Source organism: Syngnathus floridae, chromosome 10 (assembly GCF_059516105.1).
Source record: "Syngnathus floridae isolate MCC-2025c chromosome 10, RoL_Sflo_1.0, whole genome shotgun sequence".
NCBI classification, from domain to species: Eukaryota; Metazoa; Chordata; class Actinopteri; order Syngnathiformes; family Syngnathidae; genus Syngnathus; species Syngnathus floridae.
In genome coordinates, this window is record NC_142422.1 from 10,310,577 (window position 1) to 10,331,033 (window position 20,457).

The 20,457-nt window shown below is 42.5% G+C and overlaps 1 protein-coding gene across 4 annotated transcripts in view; it reads right to left on the reverse strand.

Moving 5' to 3' along the window:
- The window catches only part of tshz1 (teashirt zinc finger homeobox 1), a 33,170-nt gene that overhangs the window by 9,757 nt on the left and 2,956 nt on the right, over window positions 1-20,457 (reverse strand). The window contains exon 1 of one of the 4 annotated variants that reach the window (XM_088386936.1): window positions 3,458-3,646. The exons of the other annotated variants lie outside the window; for them this stretch is intronic. The gene's annotated coding sequence lies outside the window, so the exon portion shown is untranslated. Of the gene's footprint in view, window positions 1-3,457; window positions 3,647-20,457 lie in introns of those variants that run through there. 4 annotated transcript variants of the gene reach the window in all.

Genomic DNA, 20,457 nt, shown 5'->3' on the forward strand with positions numbered 1-20,457 from the left:
TAGGGGGGCTCACCTTCAAGTAACACCTCTGGTACATTTCCCCTTTGACTCTCAACACCCCCCTCCTTTCTTGTTTAATACCATCAAGCTCTTCCGCTCCCCCAGACGTGCTCACATGCTCACATGAGCCTCCCCCCAAGTGGAATAATAGGAGCATATGGTCTAGGCAGCACCTACAGGGCCTTAAATAACTGCTGCAGCATTCCAACTCGATGTACCAATTTATCTCTCACCCCTCTCTCCAGCCCATTTCAAAACACCTCTAGCCTGAGTTGAGCTCAGCAGATAGTAGCAGATGGGACATGTTATTCTGCAGATACATAGGGCTGCATAATGGACCTAAGCAGAAAGTGGTGGGTGAATGCGAATAAGCGCTGTACAAACAGGATGACTGCAGAAATTCTGCATTACTTGCAGATATTTAGTCAAGCACCGGTAACAACAGTTTGCACCGGTAACAACAGTTTGCTAATAGAACTGCGTGAAAGTCTCTTTCAGAAAGCGACAAAAAAAAGCTTCAATGAAAAAATCTCCCTGGGTGGCTCAGGTTCAATGTCTTCACCAGCTGCCATAATAGTGCTATGAGAAAGTCCTCCATCAGCTACTTGCTCACCTTGAATAAACGCATCATGCCTAAATGTATCCATTGGAGCTTAATGTCGGGAATACATGACTGTAGGTCATGCAGAAGAGGTCAGAGGTTAGACAGGTAGTCAGTGCTAAGCTTGTAGAGGTCACACTCTCATGTAAATACATCAATATGCCCCACAGACGCCCTTCCACCTGACCTCTAAAAAGTGCGCTATGGATTAACGGTAGCTCTGTCTTTCTACATATGATTGTGTGTGTAGAATCCGTGTGAGCCTGGTTAGCATGTGTGTTTATGTGCATGTGTGTGAGAGAGAGGGAGTTAAGAAAAAAGAAGTGTGAAAGGTACTGCTGTTTTATTTATAGAGTAAGCACTATTTATACCTAACTAAAAGATCGGTTTAGAGAAGCGGCTCTCAATTACAGAGGGTGCGTGCACACCAACACACATTCATTGCTAGGAGTTGAATGAGGTAAGATGTTTTTTTTTTTTTTTAAAGTTTGTGATAAAAGTTGATTAACGTTATTGATATCCAGTCTGCAGCCATATTTTCCTCAAAAATAAAATTAAGCATTGAAATAGTTTGTACGTGGCTGTGCTACCAGTCTTATTTTTGCTCAAATACTTCCACACACTTGTACCATACAGCCATAATGTGTAGTGATGTTTTTGTAAGTTGTGTGTAAGTTCTTGTGAACACACATTTGTTGTACAAATACTATAACATAACAAGCGGCGATTGGAATGACCGAAGTGTGCGAGGCCAACTATTATTGTAGTCTCATTCACAACCATCTTTTTTTTGTACTCTTGACGCTGACGTTTGTAGATCATAGATGTATAGGATAAGATCGACAGAAGACGGAAAACTTAAAAATCCTGCTCAATTAGAAGACAAGATGCCAAAACGCATGATCGTTGGTAAGTTAAATTCAAGCTTTTAACATGGAGTAGTAAAGGTTGACTAATCGGTTCAACTACTAAAACACACAGACACACACACAAATACGCAGACAAACACACACGCACACACAGGTATGGCTGCAAGAAACATTGGGTGGTCTTTTTTTACAAGCATACCCTGACAACACATTCAGATATTGGCAATACATATACTAAACAGCTGTATGTCAGTTGTGCAAGAGTTGTTGTTTTTTTTCTTCAGCCCACACTGACTGAGTGTTCTTCACGGAGTACGGGAGGGTTTAACATGCTGGGGATCAATACTGTGAACCAGCAGCAATCAATAGTAATTCATCTAGCTTTTTTTTACATGTTCATTCTCACTCACACTCACCATGTACAGAGCCACAGAAGCGCAATACATAAATAAACACACCGGCATACCCATAACCACAGAAACGCAGTAACACACACCTGAACGTCTGAAACGATTGCAGTCTCTATGCAAACGCAGGTTCAATAAATCCGGGAGGAATTTATTTATTTTTATTGAGCATATCAGCCCATCCTGGTCTCTGCATAACAAGGCTTGTATAATTAAACCATAAATTTAAGGGTGCTCCTTTAATTACCACAGACAATGTCAGGAGGCAGCAGAGTAAACAAATGGCGTTGAAGTGAACTAAGAAAGAAAAAAAAAAAACACGACGACAGACCAATGGAGATATTCGATTCGGTGGGCTTGTTGTTGCACTTGAAAAGAATGAATTGACTCTACTGTATGTGTAAAAGGAGCATGATATGTATGTCCTCCTTCTTATTCCAAGACAGCTTTTGAGTAATGCAGGCTTTCTGCAAAGTGAAAGGAAGAATAACCAGTGAAATCTTATCACTGAGCGCATGCCTAAGCGCAAATCTGTATATCTGCATGGAGAGGGTGGGAGAATGTTTAAATGTGTGTATTCATCTCTCTTACGGATAATACCGTTAGTAGTATAATGTATTTGTGTGAGGTGGATGAATGGATGGATTTGCGTGTGTGTGTGCGTGCACAAAGGCACATTTCAGGTCAATGTCAACATGCAGGCCTGCTTCCCAGCAGCTCAGCTAATTACACAAGAGCCCCGAAGGCCACTTAGAACAGGTTAGCTAATTAACAAACAGACTGATTGCAGATTAATTGAGAGGTGTTCCTAATCTCTCCCCCCCTAAACACAATGACAAATGCTAACTGGTGCTAATTAGGTCGGTATGGAAGAGTGGATGTTGTATTTACAGTTGCAGTGACTCATACGACTTGTAGCTTTAATACAGATACCTTTCAAATCCATTCATCCATCTTCCATCTGTGACTAAGGTCAAGGGTCTTGCAGCCTACCCCAGCTGATTAGGAGGCCTGAGGCAGTGAACACCCTAAACTGGTCAGCAGCCAATCGCAGGTCACAATTAGACAAACAGCCATTCACAACTACGTCAATTTGTAGTGTTCAATTAACCGACCACAAATGTTACCTGGAGAAAACCCATGCAGACAAGGGGGAGAACATGCAAACCCCACACACAAACCCAGAGCCCGGATTTAAACCCACGACTTTCACATATCGAATAAATTGTGTCAAATATAGAATAATTTATGATATTTCATAGAGTAACTTATTACCTTCAGTCAGGAAATAAGGGTAATACAGTAACACAACCCCAAAACTTCCTTGCTCACGAAGGTGTGCCGGTGACCTTTTGGTGTCCAATATTCCTGAGTTCATGTCTACTTCCTTGTATAGGTCATGAAATCTGAAACAGCCTCAACACAATGGGCTATGGCAGATTTCCGCAGCAAATGGAAGCCAATAGGTCCCTCAGGGGACCTGATCCAGCACCCATCTGTGTGATGACTGCCAGTGGGAAATACACACTGCTTTAACCCCCCCAACACACACACTCTGTCTCGCTCTCTTTCTGACTCACTTTCTTTCTCTCTCTCGGTGGTCGGCTGGTTAGCACATCTGCCTCACAGTGTGGAGGTTGTGGGTTCGATTGCAGCTCCAGCCTTCCGGCGTGGAGTTTCCCCAGGAACTCCAGCTTCCTCCAACATCCCAAAAACATGCATGGTAGGCCGATTGAGCACTCCAAATTGCTCATAGGTGTGTGTGAATGGTTTGTCTATGCGTGCCCTGTGATTGGCTGGCAACCCTATTCAGGGTGTCCCCCTGCCTAATGCCCGAAGTCAGCTGGGATAGGCTCCAGCACGCCCGTGACCCTCATGAGAAGCAGTTCAAAAAATGAATGGATAAAAGGATTGACTGATTGGTTGGTTGATTGATTGATATCACTCTCACATATGCAGTGCACATGCAAAGACGTGTATTTTAAGCTGCCCCACAAAATATACACACTTTCCCCCCTTCAACCTCTGACCTCTATCAGCACCAAAGTCAATAATCTTTGTCTATGCAGTCCTTTCTCACTACCACCTGCATCTTTTGAAATCCTGCATCACCTGATTACACACACGGACAAGAAACCAAACAGGACATAGTACAAACACATTCGCTAAGTACGCACGCACGCACACACGCACACACACGCAATCCATGACAAGACAACAGCCAGCAGCAGCTGCTTCCATCTCCTAGCAACGGCCAGCCTGATACATGACCCAATGATGGATAATTACCGTAAATCACCACAGCTCACACACTAACAGGGAGCTAGAGGTAGGAGAGCTGGGGAAAGAATGGAAAACAAGGACATAGGAGGGAGGGAGGAGAGCAAACGGGCAGGGGGGGAGATCAGAAAGAGTGGGTCCAGACTGGTCGTGTGTGCACTAATGCATCTTGAATAGCTCAAATTCATTTGCTTTTTGAAGAACACATTCATTCTGTCTTTGGTGTGCTAATGCACTCCGTCATATACAGTTTTAACACACACTCCAGCAAAGGGCCACACAAAATAAATCCATGCATGACCACTACTGAAAACACATCAATACTGAGCAAAATGGGGAGGAAAAAAAAGGTCCACCTGCCGCTGCTCTAAGGGCATTATCACTGTAATCTGAAACTGTAGGCCACGCCTCCTACTGAAGCTCAGTCGGACGATTCAGCTCTTTCATAAGCAGGCGCCATTCAAAAAGGCAGACGGTGCTGGAGGGTGGCTTGTGATGACAAGAGAAACAGCTGCATTGATAAAAAATAAATTACCACAAAAACATATTTTTTTCTTTTATTTGTGTAATTGGTCTACTTTTAATAAAATTATTTACTTGATACATTTGATAGTTTGCTTTAATGTAACGGTATTTATATTTTCTAAACTAGATCATGCCTTTTCTTGTAAATAGTGTTACTCTAAAGTTGCAAACTTTGATAAAAAATGCACGTGTTGTTTACATCATTATCGCACTTTGCCTCATTGCTTTGTCACAGTTTGTCTTGTCCTCTTCTTTCCTCCCCCTCCCTCCCTGTACGAGTCCTGGCTTCTGCAGACATTTGATCTGGCTGCCTTGTGATAGATTGACAGGTAATGAGGAGGTTGAAGGAGCGACAGAGACAGGAGCAGGTGTTCAGCACAGTCTTTTTGGCCAGCGCTAAGCTGCCATGTCCTTCACTGCTACACCTCACGCGCCACTCTTCTTCCTTGCTCACTTACTGAATTCTTCCTCTCTTTTCCTGCTTTCTCCTCCCTTTCGCCATCCCCCTTTCTCTTCGTGAGCAAAGAGGACTATGCAATCCATCACACAATGACACGCTCGGACATGGACTGTCTTTATATGAAGGGAAAAAAAGAACAGCGATGTGGAAATAAATAGATAAATGAGCACTGAGTCCCATGGCAGAGGGAAAGTAGGACTTCAACTGGTTCATTCAGACCGCTTCAAGGAGAGACTGATTTGTAGCATCCAGTGCAGAGGAAACTTTTTTTTTAAATTGGTTGGATGAAAAAAAAAAAACATCCGTTGTGCCTAATATTGTAGAAGAAATGACCAATGCAATATGAAAGGCAAGAATCCATGTTTCGCTCCAATAACTCAATCCCTGAACACACAAATGTGCAACTGAGGTCAGCAAGTTGACATTCATTTTCATCTTTTAATATTGTGTAGTTGTTATATGTAGTAATGGTGCTTTGATCGATTAGCCAGTGATCACGAACAGATAATTTCCGTGGAAAGGTATATAATTGTCATCTGATGTTTTTATAGTTCTGAGAGAATGGCAGACATGAACCAAAAATCAGCATTCTTCTCTTTGAAATTATCTCAAACAATTTTTTGCGTACAGCTCTTGTATTGGATCTCGAGCGATTGTGCAGCTGTACATAATCAAGTGTTGTCTCAGTCGGAGCCCCCTCTACATCTGACCTGTTTCGGTCCTGCTGACTCTGCATTGCTTAGTGTCATAGCTCACCAACTAAGCATGCAGGTGGAGTACAGAAGACAATATAGTGAGAGCAGATTTCTGACAAAAAAAGAAAGGGAAGGATAGATGGCATTGAAAAGGTCAAGCAAGGGAAAAATGTCTTTCCAAAGAGTAATTTCCTTCAACTTTGCTGCTCTGTATTTAAGTTTGCTTTAATTACAAGTAAAATATCTAACTAACCACTGTAGCATGAATATACGTATCGTGAAGACAGTAAAGGCGGCGCTTGTTCTGCTGTCAAAAGTGCAGAGACAGTAGAATAAAAACAACAACTCTTGGGCCTATAAATCCATCTCTCGCTTTACAACTAGCACTAAAGGGCCAGTCACCCTCCTAAATCAGAAGGCCAGAGGAGACGCCATGGTTAAAATGGGAAGCATTTGCATGTTTCTTCAAGCATTCCTGAGAGGTGAACGAGTAAGCAGTTATATCAACATTATAGTTCAAACACTTCAGATTGATGAAGAATGTTGATTACACTCAACGCGATGGATGCCGTGGACTCGCTGTCATAAAAGACTCTTCTAAAGTTAAGTGGGAGTTTGTATATAAATGAAGATTTTATCTATCGACATTTTCCTTTGAATCTGCATAACCACAAATGGATTTACTGTTGAAATCCAGCACCTGAGCAGCTCTCTTTCTTATTCACAGTTACATAAAAGTTGCATCACATGGACAGTCTTACAGACACTTTAATTATTAAAAAGAAATCCAGATAAAAGTGTGTAGAATTAAAGAGGAAGCCACCGAGCTTAAAATGAGCCTTCCCCGATTGTCACTGTTCTCAAAGTGAACTTGCCATCAGAAAAAAAAAGTAAAAAATGTCACCGATGGTATTCAAACACACTTTGCCGTCATTTAATAACTCCAATAGCCACACATATGTGCACAAACCTGCACGCGGGCACACACACACGGACCAAACACACAGACACCCACAAATACGCACTTTTTAAGCCCTCGCTTGGCATCAGCTGTCACGCAACCTGTCTCGGAAAACTAAGCAGAGACAGACGCTGTCAACTTAGAGTGCCTCAAATGCCCACACTGAGAAAGGCAGAGGAGAAATCAGGCCTGTCTCCCGGTATAATTTGCACTAATCCTTCATGGGAGATAGTAAAGTCTATGGCATATCTGCCTAATAGCATCAGTCAGCGGCAGGTTCTAATCTCATATTTAGACCCGTTTCCATCACGGACTGACGACAAAAGCACCAGCACAGTGTGATTACCTTCTTCTTCTGCTTCTTCTTCTTTTACATTTCTGCATGACTTGACTTCTGATAATGGTGGAGGTGTGACAAAATATAAGACGCAAAACTTCATCTCTTAGTGGAGGTGGGAAGAAAGTCATTCCAGGCAACTATAAAAACAGGTAGATTGAGGAAAAGGGAATCAAGTAGCTGGCTATCCACTGAGTATAAACCTGCTGGAGTCTGCACACACAATCACGCGAGTGCATATTTACATTCACAAAACACGAGCGTATTTGTGTGCAAGCGCCAACACACAGCGCACACACACACCTTTTGAGAGCATTTACAACCTGTGGTGTTTGTCCTGTTCTGCTGGCTCCTTTACCACGTGCATTTGAATGCGGACTGGAGTGCATCCCTCTCTTTCAGACAGCACCATAAAAGAAGACACACACAATGAGGGCTCCTTTGAGTCGAGTGGGGCTGCCTGGGGGTAGGCAAGCACCTCCAAAACTGCCACGGTGCTTTAACTTGCGTCGCAATGAGGTGCTAAGCCTTTCTGAATAATAAGAGATTACTCATAAAGATGACAAACAGAACAGAAACAAACTACACAAATGCCCTTTAGTAGCAGTTTTTTTCTACAACTGCGTGCGAGTGTGTGTGTGTGCGTGTGCGTCCGTGCGTGCGTGCGTCAGTCAGCCGAGAGAAGGGAGACAAAAGTAGGGGCAGTAGTGCAAGGATCCTAATGAAGCCGTAAATCAGAGTCCGATGAGAACAGACTCTGAAGGGAGATCACATCACTGGAGATCAATGCAGACAGCCGCACGCACATGCACGCACGCACGCACAAACACACACACACCAGGATGAAGATGAGAAGCAGCCAGACGCAAACACATGCCAGAATTCCCTAGCGAGGCCGACTTACGGACGTACAAGCGAGTACGTGTGCATAAACGCACGGAGACCAAAGCACACGCTGTCATCTCCAAGCTATTAAACTGTGTCCATGCTGTCCCACTAGAACCCACCCATGGGTTGAGGAGTCCCACCTTTTTTGTTCAATCCAGCTCGTCGAAATCACATCGGCTGTGATATATGGTGCCATAACTCTGATAGCCACAATCAATCTCTGCTTTAAAGACACATCCATCTTGAGGAATGCTGATGGTGTGGGGAGGGATAGGAGGAGGAGAAGCAGGGGGAAAAGGTGTGCTGCTCTGACCTCATTGCTTTGGGTTTTGGGGTCTTTATAGGTCATGTGGGATCCACTGAGTGATATCTGTCAGCTCACATTTGCCTTCAAGAATAAGGCTCATGAAAATAAATGACAACAGTATCTTCCAAAACCCAAACCGTTCCACCAACATACAAAAAGTAATAAAAAGTAAAAATCTTCATAGAAAAGCGCAAGCTAGTATAATTGCAAATACTGTTAGCTCCCATAATTGTTATGGCAAGTTCCCATAATAGCTACGTACATATAAGTTGAGCACAGTACAGTACATTGAGTTTTGCAAATTGCTGGCGCTTGGTGGAATCCTTGCAGCTTCAAAACCATCACTTGTCAGGAGGCCCCCAAAAAATGTTTAGATTGGTCAATAATTGGTAAAAAGACCATCCACACATGAGGATTGACCAACGACCAGTGATACAATGTCAAATACTTTAAGTCTCTCGTTTCACTGGTAAACGCAACACTTTCTTCTGCTCTGGACCAAAAGCTTTTCTTGGCCATTGTACGACTGAAACACTCAGCATTGAAACTCCCACACGACACACTACCTTGGGCTGTGTGTACAGAGGAGGGGGTGGGAAGGATTTAGTAGACTGAGATGGGAGAGTTGAAAGGGATGAACTATTCATGACCTCCAGGAAGGGTCACCACTCTGTGATACCGCCACTGAATATTGGCCACAGTGACATATAACGGCTTTTAACCCTCTTAGACAAAGAAAGGAAACATTTAGACTGTCAGGAAGGCTCCCTTCTGTTTTCTTCTTTTGGGGTTTTGCTTCCCTTCACTGGCTCCTTTTCTTCTTCACCTCATGCTGCCGAAAGTTGGATTTTTAATTATTGAACAAAGACTCTCACAGAATTTCTGCAGACGCTCTTCAGGCTTTCTGTCCTGTCTGCCAAGTATCAATCGATAGAAGAGTTACTGTTGCATTCTAATGTTATGTAGTTTTGTTGTTTTATGATTTTGATCTAAACTTACTATAAGTAATGTGTGAATTCTGACCCAAGTGGCACGAAGAACCCGGAAGAGTGAAGTAATATCAGGTACAGCGGATATAAAAAGTCTACACACCACTGTTCAAATAGCAGGTTTTTGTGATTTAAAAATGAGTCCAAACTAAATTTAAATCTAAAAGAAATACGGGCTAAACCTGTACAACTTAAAATTAAACACGTGTGGATGTTCTTTTTTACCAATTAGTGACCTAGTTAATGCCTTTGAAATTATTTTTCCACACTTCTTTTACTTCTTCTCTAGAAATATTTCTTCCCAATTGAGTTGCAAAGTTTATTGTTCATAATAATGGTGGTGACAGTGTTGAAATGATTCACCTAGATCTCATTTTTATATGATCAAAAAATACCATTTGACTTGGCTTTTTATATTCACGCTATACTTGAATAATCTCATGAGATCCAAAACATGTCTTAACACACACATTTGGTTCAGTTTTGATATTGTGAGATTAAATTAAAAAAAACAATGCTAATTCTTGTTGCTGGAGTTTCCAGTGGTGTGGAACTGAATTGCATTCATCATTGGTAAAATGAATTCCAAGACATTTTGCAGCATCTTTTTGACAATTGTAGCTCAAAGAGGATGGCTGATGCAACAAGACAACAATCCAAAGGACAAAATTAAATTAACAGGAAAATGGCTTCAGCAGAAGAAAATAACACCTTTTTGGGAAACCAGAGTCCTGATATCAACGTGATTAAGATACTGTATCATGAGAGTGATTCACAAGGGATATTCCAAGAATATTGTGAAACTACAGCAGTTTTGAAAGGGGAATGCCCGATATTCCAAAACTCAAAATTCCAACATTAAAGTGAGATGCTTTAATGGTTCTGGAACTGGCTCCGATGAAGTTTACCCTGGCAAGGAATGACAATGTGGATGGATGAAGGGTGCGGATGAAAGGTGAGCCGGTGATGGATGGGAGGAAGTTCGAAAAAGTGCAAATGCACGGTGCTGAGACATTAACTCAAAAAGTTGTAGAGAGCATGCCGTGACTTTACAGAACTAACTTGCTATTATAACTCTTGCTTTCAGACCCCTTTAGACCTCCGACGGAGGTCCGACCAGGCAGGAAAGCAGAAATCTCCTTGTCAAACGACACTTTTGTGGCAGCTATGCAGAATGTCAATGTAAGCGAAGAATGTTAGAGGGAGAGTGTAACCAGAAGGCAGCCAATAAAAATGTCTTCAAGCCGACTCCTTGATTTAACTCCAACAATAAAGTGATGTATGTTATTGGGAGTAAATTCTCAAATTGTTGCCGAAAAATCTAAACTGGTTTTCCAAAGTTAAATTATCCTCAATGTTTTTGGGTTTGGACTGACAGGCGATTTCTTATATAATTGCGGACTCACACTGTAGTCAATCAGGTACACCCGGTTGTAATGAATACAGAGCGGACGGAACCATAACAGGGCCTTTTTTTAGCACCAGTCAAAGTGAACAGGGAAGGGTTGAGGTAGTCGGTGGGAAGGGGGGAGAAAATGAGGAGAGTGAACGGCGGGGGTGGGCTGAGGGTGTAGAGATGAGGGAGGAAGGGAACAAGGGAGAGAGGGAGGGTTGAGTGTTGGAATGAACTCTCTCAGGCTTTGTGGTGCGCGTTTCCCAAGGCCCCTGCCTGGCCCCTTTGATAAATGACACATGTCATTCTGTCAGCTTGTGACACTGCAGCTGGGAGGCCCTGTGATGTATGGCTCTGCTGAAAAAGGAAATCAACTTTTTTCCCCCTCTCGCTCTCTCCTTATCCCAATGTCTGTCTGCCTCTCTCGTCCCTTCTCCCTCTGCTCTCTCCCTCCTCCCCTCAGCCTGGGCTGAGTGCATGGCCTTTTTATATGAGGATTTAGGTTTCCCCTGGTCTAGTGAGCTCCCACCTCCTCTTTCTTCCTACTGCAATAGAGAGGCATACGCAAAGCCAGGTTGAGGTTAGTTCATTCTCAAAGCCACGCATGCACACACTGTGTTATTATCATCTTGTGCAAGGCTGAAACTTCAGGAAAGGACACTGTATTGGAGTTGAACGCAGGAGTACACAGTTTCTTTCTTTCTTCCCGTGTGTGTGCGTGCGTGCGTGTATGTTTGTGTGTGTGTGTGAGGGGTGGGGGGCACAGAATTCCAGTTAAGCAGGATGACTGGTGTCTCCCACTGGGTCATCTGTCATCCATGTGTTTGACTGGAGGATGAGCACATGCAGCTTAACTGTACACACACACACAAACACACGCACGCATGCACACACATGCAGTCCCACAGGAACTGGGAATGAACTTTGAAAAGTAAGCCACGCACACACACATGCAAGTATAAACATAAGCCCTTGAAAAGCAAGAAAAAGCAAGGAGCCTGCACCATCAATCTTCAAACGGTGAAAACACTTATGATGTAGAGATGTTATTTTGTAGTGCAAAAGGATCCAGCCAATGAACCGTTCCCATGAGGCCAACCCTCAGCCGCCCTCATGGCAGACAGCCTATCACAGCAAACAACTGACCCCTCCTCTCCAAGCACCGCCCACGCAATGGGTGGGCTTAAGTAACTGAAATAAATAATTACTTTAATTACAGGATGAAGGCATAGTCAAGGAAATAAAGAATAAAATCACCTCATAGTATTTTTGTGTCATAGTACATATACGGTAAACTGAGCTGAGGAGAAGGATGAAACTGAGACAAAAGGAGAAAGAGAGCAAACAAAACATTGAAGGGAATTCACAGATTGGCCGTACTGCGGCTACCTAGAGGTCATGACCTGTTCACGACCCCATCAGATGTCTTCTCTGGTTGGGGGGTAGGTCAAGGGAGGGGGGGGGAGGCATCGTTAGGACTGAATGATGAGTGGTGCAAATGTCAGACGACTGTAGAGCAGTACTACCACTGCATTTATACGTGCCAGAAGGCCCTCACAACACTGTAAACAGCAGTGTGTGTTTGTCTGTGCACATGCTTGCTTACTTGGGGGGGAGGGGGGGGGTCACCACGACTGGTATGCACCCCGTTAACAAGCTGCCTCTGCGATCCATGGGGCAGTGACATACCCAAGGAAACAACAAACAATGAATTTGTGCATTGTCACAAGAAAAATATTACATTGTGAATCAACTTTTTTTTTTTTTGCTGAATGTTTTGATTTCTTTGATAATCACAGCAAAAAAAGAAGAAAGTGATATAAGTAAATGAGGGAAGTGACTTGACAAGAGGGGCAGTACGCTGTTGTTTGCAAAGCCAAAGGGAGCCGTGTAGGACCTCAAGGTCAGCTGATTAACAACACATTCACAAGCCAAAGTGGCGAGAAGGCGAAGAACTTGCTACATCGAGTCTGCCCCATTCCTGTGCTCCCAGTTGCGTGCATGCACCTCAATTAATCACTGCAATCGTTACACCATGGTAATACCAAAAACAATCTTGATGATCACAGGCACAAACAAAATTTCAAATTGCTATCATCCATCTCACCTGCCCCTACAGAATGAGGAAGGGGGTTCGAGGTGGATGAGTGATCCGCTCATTGCTCTCCCTTTCTGTTTTCTAAAGGCCTCGCCAGCACCATGATAGTGAAAAATTAACAACAGGCAGCCAAATGGGTGAAGGCGCCAAGGAGATGGAATCAATGCACGGCATCTGCGGCAAGAGCAGCTATGTAAAACACTTGCCTTAAGTCAGCCGCATCCGGTTAATATTTAATCCCTCCATCTATCTCCACAAAGAGCATTTCCCTTTTAGCTTTAGCTGCCGTTTACTTTGATTACACACAAGCGTTTAGGGTGAGCGGGGGCAAAGTAAGAATGATAAGAGAGCATGCATGCTAAGTGATTTGCATGGGGATGGGAATATTTTCAGGTCTGATAATCACTCCGAAACAGGCCATTGCCAGTTTCAGGCGAAAGAGAAGATATAGGCCGGAAGAAATAAAAATAAATAAATAATTTTAAAAAATGATGCATAATAATGTAACTCTAAAAACATCCTGGATTCACTCAGAGGGCTTCTTTTACTATAAAACACGAGATGCAATTAGAGTGGGAGTAGCAAAATAACAGCAATATCTGTGTGAGTAAATCCAAAACTCACAACATGAACATACAAATAAATATTTTTGTATTTCTGGGCAACCTTCTTTACTAGCATTTATTTTTGTGCTGTCGTTTTTGCTTCCTGCTCCTACAAAGCAGCCTCGTGCTTATTCTGTATGGGAACTGAAAACAGTGTGAGCAGTGTGCCAAAAGGTCAATAAAATTTTGAAATACACCAAACACATGTGATATGCTCTATAATTAGAAAAGGTTACTTAAACCAATTTGTATCTGTTTCACACATGCCGAAACTGCTAACCGTCTGCCGGTGTTTTACTCACTGCACTTGGACGAAACATCACATCATAAAACCTTGTGCCACAGCAGAAATAACATTGGAAAATGTAGAATGGCATAATGAAGAATGTAGAATATTGGCAGCTACGTGTTAAACCAACATAGTGGATAACTGGTGAGAAACATGTTAGATACTCTGAAGCTGCAATTCGGAAGTATTCAACACATGACAACAGTACTACCGCTGATAGAAATTAAGCTCTCAGTATGATGCAATGCAGTTCTAAAGCCACAGCAAATTACAACCATATAATTGTTACTTGAATTTCTCCCTGAGACAGTCAATAAAACAGAACATTATGAAATCAGCAAAAGCATTTGTTTATACTATTCTCGTGTTGTACCTCATCAAATAGTCTGAGCTGCCAACCTATGGAAATTCCCTTCCGGAACATTTCATCTGAATGTCAGGAACATAAATTAATCATACACAGAGTAAAATATTTACTAAGATGATGATGAAGTTCAGTTGTATCACTGCCCTTGTTTCTCATCGCGAGCACCAAACGGGGTTAGCCTCAAGTCATTCGCTTTTGGCTATCACCAAATGTGTCTGGCACGTAGCGTTCACTGCGAGCACTACTTTTAGTGGAACAATGATAATCTAAAATGGGTTTGTTGTCAAACATTTATCTTGCAACTATTTACCAAGTATTTTCAGGATTATTTTTTTCAAATATTTAAATAATCATAATCTGTGTTACGGTCCTAATGAGCTAGCATTCAATGATTTCCACAATAAAATAACGAACAATCCGAAACAGTTAGCAACTCTGTATATTGCAGGTCATTATGTTGTTGTGTTCATCTTATGTCACTGCCATGCCTGCATTTTTACATTGTTTTTGGATAAATAAGCAGGAGAGGGCACGTGGCAAAAAGAAAGGCCACTCTCACACCTTCAGTGACAGACAGCGATCATCATGATCAAGCACGATCAAGCACGCCGAGTTATTGATCAGCAAGCATCTGCTGCTGGCTGCTGCCTCGAAGAGGAAGAGGAGTGAGGCTGCAACATCTATGACGACTGACAAGGGTAAAATGTTACTTTTCTCGCACCTATATCGACAGCTGGATGTGTGTGTGTGTGTGTGTGTGTGTGTGTGTGTGTGTGTGTGTGTGTGTGTGTGTTTGTGTGCGCACCCGTATGTCAGGGGAGGAGCTGGGAAGAATACAACTAAATGTGTGTGTGGAAGAAAATGGTGGGGGTGGGGGCATTTGGCCTGCAATAATTCTTAATTGACACCTGTCAGGATAATGGCGGCGGGCACAGCTGTTGGGGGAGAATTTGTCCATCGTCTCATTCTTCTGTCAGCTCTAATACACATCCTAAAAGCGGCACGTCCACCCTTTTCCCTGCCTGCCGACCTTAAGCCCCTATCTCACTGTGCAGCGAACAATTGCGAGTTTTTTTGAAGGCAGCGTTCTCGTCAGGGTTCGTTCAAGGTCGCAAATGTTCACCAACAACGGCCTGCACTTTTTTGTGCCAAGAAATTTCCTTACGACAAGAAAACGGGGAAACTTACTGTAAGTGCAATGATAAAAAAGGAAATAGGAAGTGCAGGGGTAAAAGGCGAGATGAGAGGTCCTTAAAAGAGGTGGGGGAGCGCGAGAGCGAGCGAGAGAGAGAGAGAGAGAGAGAGAGAGAGAGAGAGAGGGGGGGGGGGGTATTACATGATGCAGAGGAGCATGCCGGGTTTGGGTGTCCCTGGATAGGACTCTTGTGAAGTGGGCCCATCTTGTTTGTCTTGTTTGTTTGTTGGCATCAAAGCTGTGCCTCTCTCACTCCCCCTGCTTACTGATGTAATGAGTGGGTAAGCTCCATGTTGTTGTTGTTTTTTGCTTGCACTGAGGAATTCAAATACTTATTAGACAAAATATTCTGTAATTGCTCATCTTTTATTGATAGAAGCAACATGTTAAATTTGGCTCGAGCAGTCTTACGCATTGCCTCTTGAGCAGCCAAGGCACTGATCAAGAGAGCAAATGTACCCTGCCTACAAAAATGTAACACTTTAGTTAAGAAAATTTTAGATGTCAATTTTTGCGCCTTAAATCTTGCATGACTACTTCCTTCCAGCGATTCCCTGCCTCATGTCTTTGAATAATGCGCCACAATGTTTCAATAAACCTGCCCTTAAATCTCACATTTCCTCTACTAAAAGAAATTTTAAGAAGTCACCCTCAAAGCGCTGATAACAGCATGCGTGCATTTATCAGAAGTTTTGATCCAATCTTAATGTCACGAAACAAAAATACCACTGCTACTGCTTTCTGCTGCGACATTATAAAATTACCAATCAATAATAATTATTCAGAAATTTAAAAAAATTCCACGGAAATCAGGAAAAAGACTTCATGTCAGCTCAGTCCCGGAAGGCAGCTTTCTATCTGTTTTAAAGTTATTTTTCGGATCCCATGACTTGTTGCTGTTTTTATGCACTGCGAGGCACGCAACAAAGCACATCTGGCTACTTTAATGATATGATTTCCCATCATACTAAGCCACCTGCATGGTGACCTCCCATGGAGCTAGCTTCACTTTAACCATTAGGTTAAAGTTAGATGTGTAAGTGTGCGTGCGGGTCTGTGCGCATGCATCTATTTCTGTGTGCGTAAAGTGCAGCAAGGACAACACAACCACCCGTTCTGATGGGAGAGTGCCTTCGGGGCATGTCTGGTTAAGGATGCCCTGAAACAAGGTGGTTTCTGCATATCTGGTCTTTTTTACTTCCTTATCTATGAAAGTGCACAATGTTTAAACTTCCCTAATAGCGGCTATTAGTCACTCGTAATCAATACCATACTGTTGCAGCAGGTATTGAGGCCACTCATCTCTAACAGTGCACAGTTGCGAGCACAGATGAGACACAAACCAACAGAGTCTTAGTGACATGAAAGTAGCCTTTAAATGGACCAAATTAAACAATTTGTGAGATGGCGCAGGAGGAAGAATTGCTATTGATACATCCAATCAATGCCACATGCTAACAGAAATTCTGCCCTAACTATAGTAACCTTGAGCGGAGTCACACACACACACACACACATACACACACACACGCACATACGCACACGCTGACTACGAGGGAATGCCTCAAACACACAGAGTAAAACTAAAACTGGGAAATAGAAGGGGTTGCTGTGGATCAATGTGTTTTCCAGGTCCCCTTTTGATTGTGGGGAGTGAACAGATTTGACAGACTGAGGTGTTAAATGTGAGAGCTACTTTTCTAAGGTTGTTTTTGTGCTCCAGTAGGGAAACGAATAAAAAGGGAAAAAAAAAAAAAAAAGAGATGAGGTGTGTGTAGTGTCTTTGAAAATGGGTCCTCCTGCAGAGGATGACTAACATGGTATGGTTACAATTACACTCGTTCAAGTTATTCATTCCAGGAAAACTAACACCGGTACGTGCTCAGATACACTCTCTCTAACACTGTTACACTCTTGAAATGGATTCGTTTTCACATACAAGTAATTTTTATCTTTGATTTTGACACAATTGTTTTTTAAAATGCGGAGTCATCATTAGAACAACATTTGACAATTTTGGAGGTGGGGTGAAAAAAAATGCCAGTTCTTTTGCTTAAACACATTTTTTTTTAAAAAACTGGGGAACGAGCACACCTCGAGATGACACACTCCGTGGGACAGCGGTTTAGACAGAAAGGCGGTGGGGCACATAAATCCGGGCATACTGTTGATTTCAGGGGGAGAATATCGCATAACAGTATCATCAAGTAAGAGCACAAAGGTTGCTGTGTAATCTTAGCTACCCCGAGCATGCAAAATCATTAATCCCTGGGCACAGCAAGCCTCCAGCTGGGAATAAACTGGAGGCCTTCAGCGAGGCAGCGACAGAACTGAGGCGGGACGCCGGGGTTTTTTGTTTTTTTTTCCCCCTCCAACTTTCACACAGCCAAAATATTATGATGTGGCTGTGATTTAATCCGAGGAGCGCAACATGCGCTAAAGTGTAAACACGTCTACCTTATTTTAAGAGGGTTCACAAGAGGCTTATACATGAAGATGCTGGAAGTGGTCATTAATACAAAAATGAAAACTTCTGCAACAGTTGGGAATGCTCCATCCGCTCACTTTTTTTTTTTTTTTAAGAAAAACGTTTCATTCCACTTTTAATTACAGAAAATGCATTTGAAGTGAAATAATGTTAAGGAAAAGAAGTAGAAAGAAAATGTGGTACGCCGTCGCTGCTGCAACATGCTTATTACTAGGTTATAAGAGGGGTTGGCGGTGAGGGTGGCGAGGGCTTACTAAAGGTCATTAACTGGCATTGTCTCCTGACGTGATTAGTCAGGTAGCAAAGTCCATTTGTCACCTGCACAGGCAAATTGAGTTGGTGCTGCACTAGGGGCTATGGGGACTGTATAATATCAGCTTGATTACATCAAGGCAGCTGCGGACTTGACACCTTACTGAATTTGTCAGCATTAATCGTTAGGGCCTGTCACAAATCCATCAGCAGCACAGATAATTAGGGCTCTCTCTAATGAAGCCGACGGGTATAGCAACCTTTCCCCCCTCTGAATGTGCACACACACACACACACACACACACACACACACGTTTATAATTACCATCAGAAGCCACATAAATAAAAAAATTAAAAAATCTATTTCTCTTACTCATCGGCACCCTTTTAAGCTGAATGTTACCCTTTGTAAAAGACAGCATCAATCTTTTTTGTTATCCTACTTTCTTTCCTTTCAGTAAAGTCGCTCAATGATACAGGTCTATAAATTTGATAAGAGCGCACACAGAAGTAAGGAAATTATTATTGTCGCCAGACTTTTTAATGGGAAAAATATTCTTTGTATATGAGTTATTTTCAAATAAAACAGAAATAATACTGAGAGCGTAGTATCGCCTATTTATGGCCAGTTTGAGTGGATTTACAAAAATGACCCAGTTTAAAAAAGTATGTATCCGGTATTTTAAATTTTAACAAATGTGTTTCATAAGAATTTTTAGAAGGCAACAAAAAATATTAACTGTGAAATAGGATGAATATTAATAGAGTCTATAAAACACCAAGTTTTACTAGAGTGTCACAATAATATTCTGCAATAATAATTTGATCACCTTGGGAACTATCATAAAAAACAAAATGCTGATAATAAACATATTAAAAACTTCAAGAAAACACATTTGAGAGTTCTTACATTGTAATATATACACTGATATTTGTTTTTAACTTTTTTGGCTCTGATTTATGTCTAAATTTGAGCGCTCTCCTTGTTGTACTAAGTGGTAGCCATAGGCCACTATTTGGCCTCACATTAGTGTGGTGTGTGTGATGTGTGTGTGTGCGTCTGCATGAGTGTGCGTGTGTGTGCGTGTGCGTGTATGCGTGCGTTCGTGTGTGTGTATCGTATATTAGTTATATGATGCGATTTGGATCATGGCAGAGTGAGCGGGTGCTATTTTGTACGACTGTAGAGTTGATGGGAGAATAGAAAACATCCTATATGCCAAGTTGTGATGGACCATTACAACAGATGATGGCACTCAGTGGACAATGTGATGGATCAATGGGGTGTGTGATATGAGCGGGAGGGAGCGCGGGGAATGGAGGGGTCAAAGAGATGTCATGTTTTCATGCAGAGGGCTAATGAGAGTCACTCTGATTCCAACAAGGGTGACCTTTTCCAGAGGGGGTATTTTATTGAAATAACCAAACCTCCGACACACGCACGTGCACTCGAGAGAGAAAAAGTCTGCCTGAAAATCTTGATCTGAGTATTTTCCACACAGTCTGGGCTTGAATTCACGCGAACGCGGCTTTGCTCGAAAGGCAGAGAGAAATAAGTCGACTATGAGCACCGGTTGCACGTTCTCGACTCCTCCACATCCTCCTCCTCAACATCACCACCAGCAGCAGCTCTACGCTTAAAAAGATAAAACCTGCCGAGTTCAAAGTCTTCGGCGGCTGGCCCTCCTCTTCGACCCGCTTTGCACCTCATATTTCAAAATCTCTTTAAAATTCTGTAACTGTCTTTTGTTCACTCCAGTTGTTAATGCCTAACTTCAAAGAGTCAGCCTCATTAGCACAGAGGTAGAAACCCCTGTCACTCATTTACATTTGTTTAAAGGCTGCAGGGAGACGAGAGGGGAAAAGGGGGGAGTCCAGATCCAAACCACTAGAAGTCAATGGTGTCAGCCCTCTGCCAACACCTGGGTCTATCAGCTGGCCACACAGTAAATATTAGACTCCCCTTCAGCGCTGGATATCGATTCCGATACCACACTGAGTCTTGGCGAGGAGGTAAGGTGAATTTGGATGGGAATTAAAAAAAAAAACAAAAAAAACCCACAACATTTCTTAGTGACAAAAAGACTGCTTGATGTGACACAAATGTTTTTGTTTACGTGCATTTTTACAATTAACCATGCTGCACGCACACCAGACATCCTTTTCATTTGACTTCGCTCCCTCAATTTTCCCAGGGTGAATCAAAACTTTTTCTGATCCTTGCTGAGAGAGGGGTTGAACGTTAAACCTGACAGTGTGCCTGTCTTTACAGAGGAATTTGTTGAAGTTTATCAGGTATGAACAGATCAGAGAGAGCCATGTGACAGGCGATCAATCACCAGTCAAATGAAGGATGGCAATCCTCTAATAAATTAAAAAAAAAAAAAACAACAACAAAGAAAAGAAACGTCACTTGCCAGTTTCCCCCTTTCATTCCCACTCATCATTACT